This window comes from Vigna umbellata, chromosome 8, assembly GCF_029865625.1.
Source record: "Vigna umbellata cultivar VRB3 chromosome 8, Vumbellata_1.0, whole genome shotgun sequence".
Taxonomy (NCBI): Eukaryota; Viridiplantae; Streptophyta; class Magnoliopsida; order Fabales; family Fabaceae; genus Vigna; species Vigna umbellata.
Window position 1 is genome coordinate 9,290,614 of NC_142172.1, and position 12,110 is coordinate 9,302,723.

Genomic DNA, 12,110 nt, shown 5'->3' on the forward strand with positions numbered 1-12,110 from the left:
GATTTTGACCCAAACTAAAGAGCCTCAATTTCATTCCACACCTCCGGTATTTTATCTCTGCACCCCCATTCTTATGGGATGTTCTCTTGCTTTTATTTTATTTCTTTTATTTTTGTTCTGCTTTTATTTTATTTTATGCCTTTATTATTTGTTTGACTGTTAGGAATTTATTATGTGCAACCCCTTGTATGATAGTTCACACCCTTTGTTTTATTTATATCTATTAGACTTGTTTGTTTCGTTTTTCATAAAAATTACAAAAAAAAAATATTAAAATTATAAATATTTTAAATTAACAAAAAATATATTTTAAAGGTTAAGCACATGTGTGATCGCTCGCATCGTCCTTGTGCTAAAAACCTTTTCTCTTTCTTTTATAAAAAATACAAAAATATATTTTTAAGGTCAAGCACATGTGTGATCGCTCGCATCGTCCTTGTGTTAGAAACCTTTTCTCTTTCTTTTATAAAAATACAAAAATATATTTTAAAGGTCAAGCACATGTGTGATCGCTCGCATCGTCCTTGTGCTAAAAACCTTTTCCCTTTCTTAAATAAAAAATACCAAAAATATGTTTTAAAGGTTAAGCACGTGTGTGATCGCTCGCATCGTCCTCGTGCTAAAAACCTCTCTCTGTCTTTTATAAAAATATCAAAAAAAATATAAAAATCTTCGAAAAAACTAAAAACATCAACACTTTCAAGCAAACAAACAGTCTTTCAACCAGAACTACGTGATCCTTGATTCTCCATCAAAAGTGGAGATACGTAGGAGCAAGGCTAGACCTTGTCAGGTTCACTTTCCCAAAAATCCAAATTTATCCGTAATCATTTTCCAAACAAATTTTCTAAACAATTTCTCAAACAAGCTTTCCAATCTCCAAAAGAACTACGTAACCCTGATTTCTCATTCTGAATGAGAATACGTAGGAGCAAGGTCAATCCTTGTCGGGCCCAAAAAACTAAAAAATATATTTTGTTTATTTAGAGTTTTATTTTAGGGGATAGTTAAACATTTTGAAAACCACATCATATTCGCGTATTTAGTTAAAGGTACTGCCTTAGGGCAGGCGTTGTAGGGTGCTAATACCTTCCCTACGCGTAACCGACTCCCGAACCAAGAATCTCATTTTCGCAGATCATGCCTTATCATTTTATGGTTTTTCCATAGTTTTCCAGAATAAACTATGGTGGCGACTCCAAATCTCTTTTTCAAAACCCCGTTCATTTTTTTGGATCGTCGTCCCGTCGCGATTCCGGTTGCGACAGATGGCGACTCCACTGGGGACGTTAGAGAGTCAAGCCATTTAATTAGATGCGCGAATTCGATGTGGTTTTGCTTTATGTTTTTCTTCCTTTCTTTTTTTTTATCTATGTTTGATATTTGAAATAATTGCATGTGAATTGTTTTGATTTTTCTATATTGAAACCTAGGGTAGAAAACATGTTTATATCTGCCTGGGAACTTTTCTGGTTATTTTGCAGGTGAGGGTTTGGGTATGCATTGTTTTCTCCCTTCACACACAGACACTATGCATATCATGAGTGGAGCCCTATACCCGGGTTCGAGTGTAACTTAGAATTAGAGGGGTTGTGTAGCGGTGCCATTTGGGACATACTTCCTGTTTGGCTATCGTGAGAACTCCAGCTAGAGTCTGTTCTCTTCACTTGTGTCTCCGCATCTAGTTGATTACTCGACTGTTGTGGAGATACTATGAAGGGGGCCATAGCTCTAGTGACCGTTGATCTCTAGGTTCAGGGAACTATCCTTGTGAGATTGCATATACTTAACCTTGAATCTTAAGCGTTGAACCTTATCTAGGGCACAAAGGGAGATGTGTGCAGCCTTATAATCCTCATCGTTTCTTAATGAAATCAAGTACCTTGTACATATCTTTATACCTTTTTTTTATACACCTTTTCCTTTTCTTTCTTTCTTTTTCTCATGCATTTTTATGGTCTTGTCACTGGTTCTAGTCAGAAAATTATAAATTTGTGATTAAGCCTTTGAGATAAAATGGAAATTAACATGAGATCTGAAGTCAAGCGGGGTTCAAGTTCAGACATTTTAAAGGAAAGGATAGCCATTGAAGTAAAAGAGGGTAATATGGATGGCCCGAGAGAACTGCTGAAGGAAATGAAGACAACCCAAAAGGGTGCATTCAGGAAGGAGTATGAGAATTTGTTGAGCCTGTTGGAGGTGGAAGTTCAAACATCGGCCATTACTATTTTAGCCCAGTACTATGGACCACCACTGAGATGTGTCACCTTCCGGGATTTCCAATTGGTGCCTATGGTAGAAGAATTCGAGCAAATCTTAAGTATACCTCTTGAAGGAAAAATTCCCTACAACTACCTTGGGCAGTATATCCCTATCTTACAGATAGCGAGGATAATGAAAGTTCACCCTATGCAGTTGGAAAGTGAGGTCACAATCAAGGGTAAAGTGAGGGGCCTTCCTCAGGGGTACCTGGAGCAGTACTTGCATCATTTGGCTGAAGAGGAAAAGTGGAAAACATTTATGGATGTATTAGCTCTTGTCCTCTATGGTGTCATGCTTTTTCCCAACGTCAAGAATTTCATCGACTACGCCGCCATGAATGCATTTGTGGGATATAAAGAGCGTTATGAGAATCCAATCACTGCTATCCTAGTTGAAGTTTATGAGACCCTTCATCGTTGATATGAGCTAAAGGACAGGAAATGTTGTGTTGCTTACCGGTGGTGCGTGCATGGTTCATCTCTCGGATGAGTAAGGGAGCCTTGAATGCCACGTGTCCTATGGAGGAGCTACTGCGATGTAAACCAGAAGGGAAATAGGCAAATGAATGAACACAGCTCTTTGTAGGCTTAGAGGAGGAAAAGTTTAAAAGGCATGTTTTCTTGGCAGCAAAGATTGGGTATCATACACCATTGCAGAAATTATCTTGATGTCTCCCTCACGGATATCCGGTGTTGTGTATTGATTACATCCATGTGTTAGCAAAAAAAAAAAAAAAGGCTTAATTACCTACTTAGTCCCCATGTTCGGAGGTAATTTGCTGTTTAGTACCCGGTTTTAAAAATGTAGGCATTTGATACCTATGTTTTGAAATTTGTATCAATTGAATCCTACCCACTTAACGCCGTTATAAATCTAACGTTTTTTCTGACTGTGTATGTGATTTGTGGACGAGCGGTTATGGACGAGCGTTCGCTTCGTTGGACGAGCGTCCTCTTCTGCCTGACTGGGCGTTCGCTTCGCTGGACGAGCGTCCTCTTCTGCCTGACTGGGCGTTCGCTTCGCTGGACGAGCGTCCTCTTCTGCCTCGCTGGACGAGCGTCCTCTTCGCTGGACGAGCGTCCTCGTCGCTCGTCCACAAACGCTCGTCCACAAATCACATACACAGTCAGAAAAACGTTAGATTTATAACGGCGTTAAGTGGGTAGGATTCAATTGATACAAATTTCAAAACATAGGTATCAAATGCCTACATTTTTAAAACCGGGTACTAAACAGCAAATTACCTCCGAACATGGGGACTAAGTAGGTAATTAAGCAAAAAAAAAAACTTTTGGGTACCCTGTGAGAGGATTGCCAACGCCTGCATCTCTTGCCACATTGTAGATCTTATGAGGAATGAATCTTTGCTGAAAAGCTTCATCAAGTTAGGGACGCTTGGGGCAATGTTCTTCGCTTCGAGAGAGGCCCAAGATCATGGACTGTTAATGAAAGATTCCCTCAGCCAGTGGATCGTGGAAAGAGTTAAGACAACCCAGTTGCCATTCAAGTTAATCTCCCCTGACCCAAATTGTGAAAAACAATTTCAAAATGACGAGTAGTGGATAAAAGCAACAGTGACAAAACTGGAGAAGAAATGTCATAGAGCTAGGAAAAAAAGAGACATCAAGAATTGGTAATTCAGATGAAGGGGCATATTGTTGAACAAGGGCGAATTGGATGATAAGTCTCTCACAACTAGCTTCCCTTGCCAATGAAGCCATTGAAGGTGTTCCGAAGTTATTAACTGATCTTGAGTCTGTAGTGTTAATCTTTAACCCGCCTAAGGGGATTGAAACTTTCCTCAATTACTCCAAGAAACTGATAAGAGAAATGAAGAATGTGATTGCTAAAGCCTGAGATGGTTGACCAAGACTTCCTACGTCTCACGTTTTGGGAACTTCTGAATGATGAACTACCTTATTGACTCTGTTTCGTGTTAATTTCCAAATTATACCGGGGCAATATTTTCACAGCTTTATAATTTCTGACTAGAGAATTTGAACTACGTTGTCTTTTGTTTTTTCTTTTTATTTGTTTTGCAAAAAAAAAAACAAAAAAAACAAGAAAAACTAAAATACAGCTAAACATCCAAGATACCCTAAAGGAATCAAACCAGTTAACAAATCTTGGAGAACCAAAGAGAAGTTCAAGAAGGGATGAAATTCGATATCCAACAACTGAAGAGACAAATGAGCCAAATCCTAGAGGCCCTGAATGCCTTACAAAACCCTGGAGATTCGTGCGTACCACGACTACAATAGAGAGTTCCAGAGGCACAAACTTTCCCTCCTTATTGGTCTTTCCTCAAATGACACTCCACCTTGAGGGGTAGACTCGGGGCATGTTAACACTCAAAAGGCCGAAGAGAATGCAGCTAAAAGAGGAAACGAGCTTGGGGCAACCACTTTCATGGTCCTTAGGGAAATGATTAAGCCAAGTATTGTGAACACGATGAGGACAGAGCTGCCCGAGTTGAAATCTTCTCCCCATGTCTGTTGAGGTTGTCAGGCACAAATTTGAAGTGCTGAAAAATAATGATAGCCATATAGGGTGGAGGAAGCTCTAAGTTTGCAAATGTTGCAGGGTTATGCTTAGTCCTAGATGATATGGTGATACCTCGCAAAGTTTAAATCACCCGGAGGGACCACTTGTTCAAGAGTCATCTCATGATGAACGGAAAGAAAAATGATTGTGCATACATATGATGGAAATTTGTTCCGAGAACTGGACTAGCATGACACTAATTGGTGCGTTCATCTTAAACCTTCATGCAACTTGTCCTGGAAGGATCTAGTGACTGCTTTCTTAAAGTAGTACAAATATAACATAGATGTGGCACCTGATGGATTACAACTGTGGAGCATGGTAAAGAAGAAGAGTGAATCATTCAAAGAATACACCAAAAAGTGTAGGGCGTTCAAGCGCAAAGACAAACTTTAATTGATTCAAGATGGTTAAAGTTTGAAGACAGTCAATCCAACACTAAGGCAGGGCTTGAGAATGTCTCTACAGATGCCATAAAGAAATGAAGTGTCTTGTTACCGGGGAGGTATGCGCATTGATATCGCACTTTCATCCATGACTTTTGATGTGAACATTCACTACATGGTTCTCCAAGCAGTGCTAGAAATCGAGTCCTGAAAGGGTATTGCGGAAAAAAAGGAAAAAAAAAACAAAAAAATTGAAGGCAATCTTGAGTCACTTGTCTTTCTTGCAAATTGTCAAACTCTTGTTTCTTTTTTGAAAATAGCAAAAAATGAATAAAAAAAATGATAATAAAAAACAAGAGTTGCAGTGTCAGACTTTTCCGAGGTTAAATGTCTAATAAAAAATAATAATTTGACGTTTTCTCTCGAGATGTTTGTGCGCATCTCGCTTGAAAACTCTCACCATTTACCTTTTCCAAAATAAAGGATTTTTCCCAACAAACACTGTCACTGCTCTCAGTAACAAAGTAAACCTTTACACTGGGGCAGATTGGCTTGACCAAAATTACTCTCGCTTGTGCTAGTTGGGTGATCCCTGAATCCATTGAGACAAACAAAAGAAATTTCAAAAAGAGAATGAGCCCACTAGATTGAAAACCCGAAAGGGCAGTCTAGAAAGGAAAAGAAAGGGAAAAAGAACTCATGTTGAGGTCATCTAGTCGTAGAATTAATCTTTTGAAAATAAAGCAATCAGAATTTGAAATGATGTGTGGCCATCTTTTCTTTATCTAAAAAGCAAAAAATATATATCCATTGTCACCCCATTTGAGCCAAAAATAAACTCTTTTTCAAAATTATCCCCAAGCAAGGGTTGTCATCAGGTAGGAGTCAACTCATGATGCAAATGAAGAACACTCGATGATTAAGCGAAGAAATTTCATCAAGAAGAGTGAACAAAGAAAAAAAAAACAAAAAAAAATCACAAAGTGATGATGAAAAAAAATGAAAAATGGAGATTCAAGAAAAACAAAGTGCTCAAAAGGTCAAATAGTTGACACAATGCCAGATGATAACCCTTGTTTCAAAAAAAATAACCGACAAGCATTCATTTGTGCCTTTAACCCTTTCTTTCGATGCCTTCTAGCCCTAGCCACATTACAAGCCTAATAAAGTCCACACAGATTGAATAATGTTTGCTCAAATTTTCATAAAGCTTAATTTTGCGATAAGGCGAAATGACTTACGATGTGTTAAAAAAAAAGGGGTTGAAAAAAATGGAAACGAAAAAGAAAACAAACAGAAAAAAACTAATGTCTCAAGAAGGGGGATCTCCCTACCAACTGGTTAGAAGCATGCAAAAGAAAATCCAACCAATTTGTGCCATCCTTTTAGCCGATCCTTTCATGCCCACTACCTCTTCCAAACAGAACCCCCATGCCAAAAAAAAAAGCAAAACTGGGGCGGCTTGGTGGATCTCACCACACGTCTTGAAATTCATCAGCCCATAATATCAAGACTGGGGCAGCTTCGCGGATCTTACTTGAATTTTCCACCCGAATTTTCAAAGATCCATACCCCATGCTCATTTTCCCAAGCACCAAACTGGGGCAACTTTCGGGATATCCCGTTTCACTTTGACATCTCCAGCGAGGAGTATATGGGGAATGATGTGCCCACATGGTTGTCCTAGTCTTCTCCAAACCATCCTAAACATTTGTCATTATTCTTCACTTACCAGTAAATTCAAGCATGCATGCATTGATGTCACGAAAGAAAAAGTCAAAATGTAATCATATCAAACATTAGACCTCGAATGTATGACATTCCTCACTTTTACAAAGCATTGAAAATAATGACCAGTTTGATGATTGCAAGTAAGACAATTGCCTCAAGTGAAAAAAAAAACACAAAACAAAGTAAATGTTTTCATATAACATAAGTTGCCATCAATCCATCAAAAAGGAAGTATTTTTGATCGAAACCCTCTTCATTCATATGAACGGTTATCGATTCCTTCTTCAAAAACACGAAAAGAATAACATTCAGATTTTCTCTTTCAAGCCATATTATTTCATGTCGATCAAACTTTTTCTCTCATATTAGGGTCTTAGCATCCTGATCCCAAATCAAGATTTTAACACTTTGTAATGAAAGGTTTCAACACCTTCAGGTCTTTTCAAAAATCAATTTCTGTCAAAATTACAAAACATTTCACAAATTACAAGTTTCAAGAATTTCAAAATTCCAAAGCCCAGTTTCTACACTGGCCCACAAAGCTCAGTTTCTACACTGGCCCCCAAGCCTAGTTTCTACACTGGCCCCAAAGCCCAGTTTCCACACTGGCCCACAAAGCCCAGTTTCTACACTGGCCCCCAAAAGCCCAGCTCGCCTGGCCCCTAAAGCCCAGTTTCTACACTGGCCCACAAAGCCCAGTTTCTACACTGGCCCCCCAAAGCCCAGTTTCCACACTGGCCCCCCAAAGCCTAGTTTCTACACTGGCCCCAAAGCCCAGTTTCCACACTGGCCCACAAAGCCCAGTTTCTACACTGGCCCCCAAAAGCCCAGCTCGCCTGGCCCTTAAAGCCCAGTTTCTACACTGGCCCACAAAGCCCAGTTTCTACACTGGCCCCCCAAAGCCCAGTTTCCACACTGGCCCCCCAAAGCCCAGTTTCTACACTAAACCCCCAAGCCCAGTTTCCACACTGGCCCACAAAGCCCAGTTTCTACACTGGCCCCTAAAGCCCAGTTTCTACACTGGCCCACAAATCCCAGTTCGCCTGGCCCCAAAGCCCAGTTTCCACACTGGCCCCCAAAGCCCAGTTTCTACACTGGCCCACAAAGCCCAGCTCGCCTGGCCCCAAAGCCCAGTTTCCATATTGGCCCACAAAGCCCAGCTCGCCTGGCCCCCAAAGCCCAGTTTCTACACTGGCCCCAAAGCCCAGTTTCTACACTGGCCCCCAAGCCCAGTTTCCACATTGGCCCATAATGCCCAGCTCGCCTGGCCCCCAAAGCCCAGTTTCTACACTGGCCCCCAAGCCCAGTTTCCACACTGGCCCATAAAGCCCAGCTCGCCTGGCCCCCAAGCCCAGTTTCAACACTGGCCCCCAAAGCCCAGTTTCCACACTGGCCCCCCAAAGCCCAGTTTCTACACTGGCCCCCCAAGCCCAGTTTCCACACTGGCCCACAAAGCCTAGTTTCTACACTGGCCCCTAAAGCCCAGTTTCTACACTGGCCCACAAAGCCCAGTTTCTACACTGGCCCCAAAGCCCAGCTCGCCTGGCCCCCAAGCCCAGTTTCTACACTGGCCCCAAAGCCCAGTTTCCACGCTGGCCCCAAAGCCCAGTTTCAACACTGGCCCCCAAGCCCAGTTTCCACACTGGCCCACAAAGCCCAGTTTCCACACTAGCCCACAAAGCCCAGTTTCCACACTGGCCCACAAAGCCCAGTTTCTACACTGGCCCCTAAAGCCCAGTTCCTACACTGGCCCACAAAGCCCAGTTTCCACACTGGCCCCAAAGCCCAGTTTACCTGGAATTCTACGCTGAAGTTTTTTCTTTCCGTTTCTGTCCTCTGCTAGGAAATAGTCGAATTCTTCTACAATCTCACCTTTTTCTTGAATTTGCTTTGTACTAATCCTCTTTTTTTTCGCCTCCTTTGAAATCCAGACGAAATTAGTGTTTCTATCTTTACTTATCTTTTACTTTGATAATATAAAAATTTTAAATTTTCATATTATCTAGTAATATCTAAGTAAAGAGGGGCAGCTGTCAACACCCAATTTCGTCCGGATGACTATATAACAAGATAATAATGTTTTTATTATTATTTTATTTTATTTGATCTTATTATATTTATTTTTATTTTATATTATTTTATTTTAATTCTTTTTATTTTACGTATTTTATTTCTTTTTCATTTTGTTCCACTTTACTTTATTATTTTAATTCTACTTTTTATCATATTATACTATATAATTATTTTATTTCATTTTATGTTATTATTCTGATTTTATTTAATATTAGTTTATTTTATTGTATTTTATTTAATCTCTTTTAAGAAAAAATAAACAAAAACCAAAAAGTGATCACCGGCACTTAACGTTCATCTCTGTTTTCAATGCTATCAACTTTTTTCTTTTTTATTTTTATTTTTATTTTTTTGGTCTTAAATCTTTGCGCATCTATCATTTTTTGGTGAAAATTTTTGGCTCAGACCTTTGCTGCAGCAAGAAGCAATAGCTTTAGCCAGTTGCAATAAGAAGAAAAGCTAGCAATAGGGTGGCATGAAGCAGTGGAGTGTCGGGAGGCTGAAGTCCTCACACAAGGAAAAAGACAAAAAAAGAAAAGTCAATCAAAAAAAAGAATGATCCTGGGAGAAATATTCCCTGAGTCTGGTACTCACCCTTCACAGACTATTCATGTGAGAACCATCAAGAACCAAGGGGGAACAGACAAAAACAGATTCGGAGTTTGTCTTCATATCTCCGTCTTCCCAGAGAAGCTGAAAAAAACCCCTGGCCATTCGTTGAACAAATCCATCTAGCATTCCAATAACCATTGCCAAGGCCTCAACACAGAGAAGCATATATGTGAACTTCTGATGAACCCACTTTCTCCTCCATTACATCCATCATGCACCTCTCACCTTCTTCTCTATTTCCTCATCACGCACATCACAGGAAACCACTATTCCCTCAACCCACACCATTAACTGCAAAAACAAAATCCTCCTCCTTTCGCTCGTTGGATATCACCATCAACTGGAGTTCACTCTCATGACCATTCTCCCGGGTACTTACGAAGCAAAAAAATAGTGTTTCTTTAAAAGTGCCTCCCTGTGTCTAATGCTGAGGGGACTGAAGAAAAGAAGTGAAGTTGAATCACAAGAAAAAGGATTACAAGGACTTACGAGAGAAAAACGCAAACATAGAAGGTAAGTTCTCCTTCGCTTCATCTCTCGCAAAAGTTATGAATGTTAGATGATCACAATCTACTCTTAATTGGGTTTCTGCTTCCGTTTTGACTTGATAACGCCTGGCTTCGTCTGCTCGTATTGAACTTGCAATTATATTGAGTATACATGATTTGTTTCTGCACATTGTTTGTTATTCATTCATCCCAACAAGCAGAAACCCAAATTTGCTTCAGCTGGTTCCTCCATTCTCTGTCAACGCCCACGGCCAGCCCCTATCATCATCCCTTTTCTTCTTCATTTTCGAGTCCAACACTGACCTTCTCCCCTACTCCAACTCCCACTCGCCATCACGGGCACACACACAAACTTTCTATTTCTCCATTCACTCAACAGAACCTCACACTACCCACCTGCATTCAATAGGAACAATCAAAAACCACCAAAAACAGAGACCATCATACTCGCACTAGCCATCACGATTCATCCTCCATTTTTGCCAACGTATTCTTCAAACCACAGGCGAACCTTGATTCCATCTTCACCTAATTGCAACCTTCATCCAACAGAATCACAAATAATTCAACAGTAAAAAAAAACAGGAACAGTGGAAGCACTGTGAGTTTGGTTGTTTCCGGTAACGCTTCAGTCACGTCGGAGGAGAGGGGAGAGCTTGGCGCGACTCGCGGTGGCTGATTCGGTGACACGAAGTGGCACGGCTGAGCTGGCGACGGGTTGACGGTGTCAGAGAGAGCAGAAAGGAAGAGAAGAAGTAGTCGGATGTAGCTCTGGTGATGCTTGGAGTCACCGAGGACGCCATGGCTCGCGGCGGCCGACCTCGGTGGAGGCAGTGGCGGTGACGTTGCAGGGTGAAAGGCGAGGGTCTCGACGGTGGGCGAAGGAGCTTGGCGCGGCAAACGGTGGGGTCTGTGGCGGCGACCGGCGCACTGGTGGCGTCCTGGCTTTGCGGGTGGCGACGGCCGGTTTGGTGGAGGCAATGGCGCGTGTGCGTGAACAGGCGGAGGTCCACTTTTAGCTGCCTCGTTTGGAAGAGAGACTCTAGGTCTCTGTTTGGATTATGAGCTGCCTGTTTGAATGGAGTAAAGAGTGGGAGACCCCTAATGATCCTGAGTGAGGGAAAGAGCCCAAACCCTTGGGCCTAGGTTCTCGGGTCAGATCCATTTTTTTGAAACAAAAGTGAGAAAAACACTATCTTCCCTTCGCACGCACCCATCTCCCGTTTGCAATCCCATTTCCCATTCACGCCCCCATTTCGTTCGGGCTTAAGCCCACTCTATTTTTACAAACAAAAATAAAAAGGAATTGGACCCGGACACACATTTCAGGAGGCACCCCCCATATTCATCTTTACACCTTGGCAGATACAAAGTTGAAAAAAAAAAGATTTTGACCCAAACTAAAGAGCCTCAATTTCATTCCACACCTCCGGTTTTTTATCTCTGCACCCCCATTCTTATGGGATGTTCTCTTGCTTTTATTTTATTTCTTTTATTTTTGTTCTGCTTTTATTTTATTTTATTTTATGCATTTATTATTTGTTTGACTGTTAGGAATTTATTATGTGCAACCCCTTGTATGATAGTTCACACCCTTTGTTTTATTTATATCTATTAGACTTGTTTGTTTCGTTTTTCATAAAAATTACAAAAAAAAATATTAAAATTATAAATATTTTAAATTAACAAAAATATATATTTTAAAGGTTAAGCACATGTGTGATCGCTCGCATCGTCCTTGTGCTAAAAACCTTTTCTCTTTCTTTTATAAAAAATACAAAAATATATTTTTAAGGTCAAGCACATGTGTGATCGCTCGCATCGTCCTTGTGTTAGAAATCTTTTCTCTTTCTTTTATAAAAATACAAAAATATATTTTAAAGGTCAAGCACATGTGTGATCGCTCGCATCGTCCTTGTGCTAAAAACCTTTTCCCTTTCTTAAATAAAAAATACCAAAAATATGTTTTAAAGGTTAAGCACGTGTGTGATCG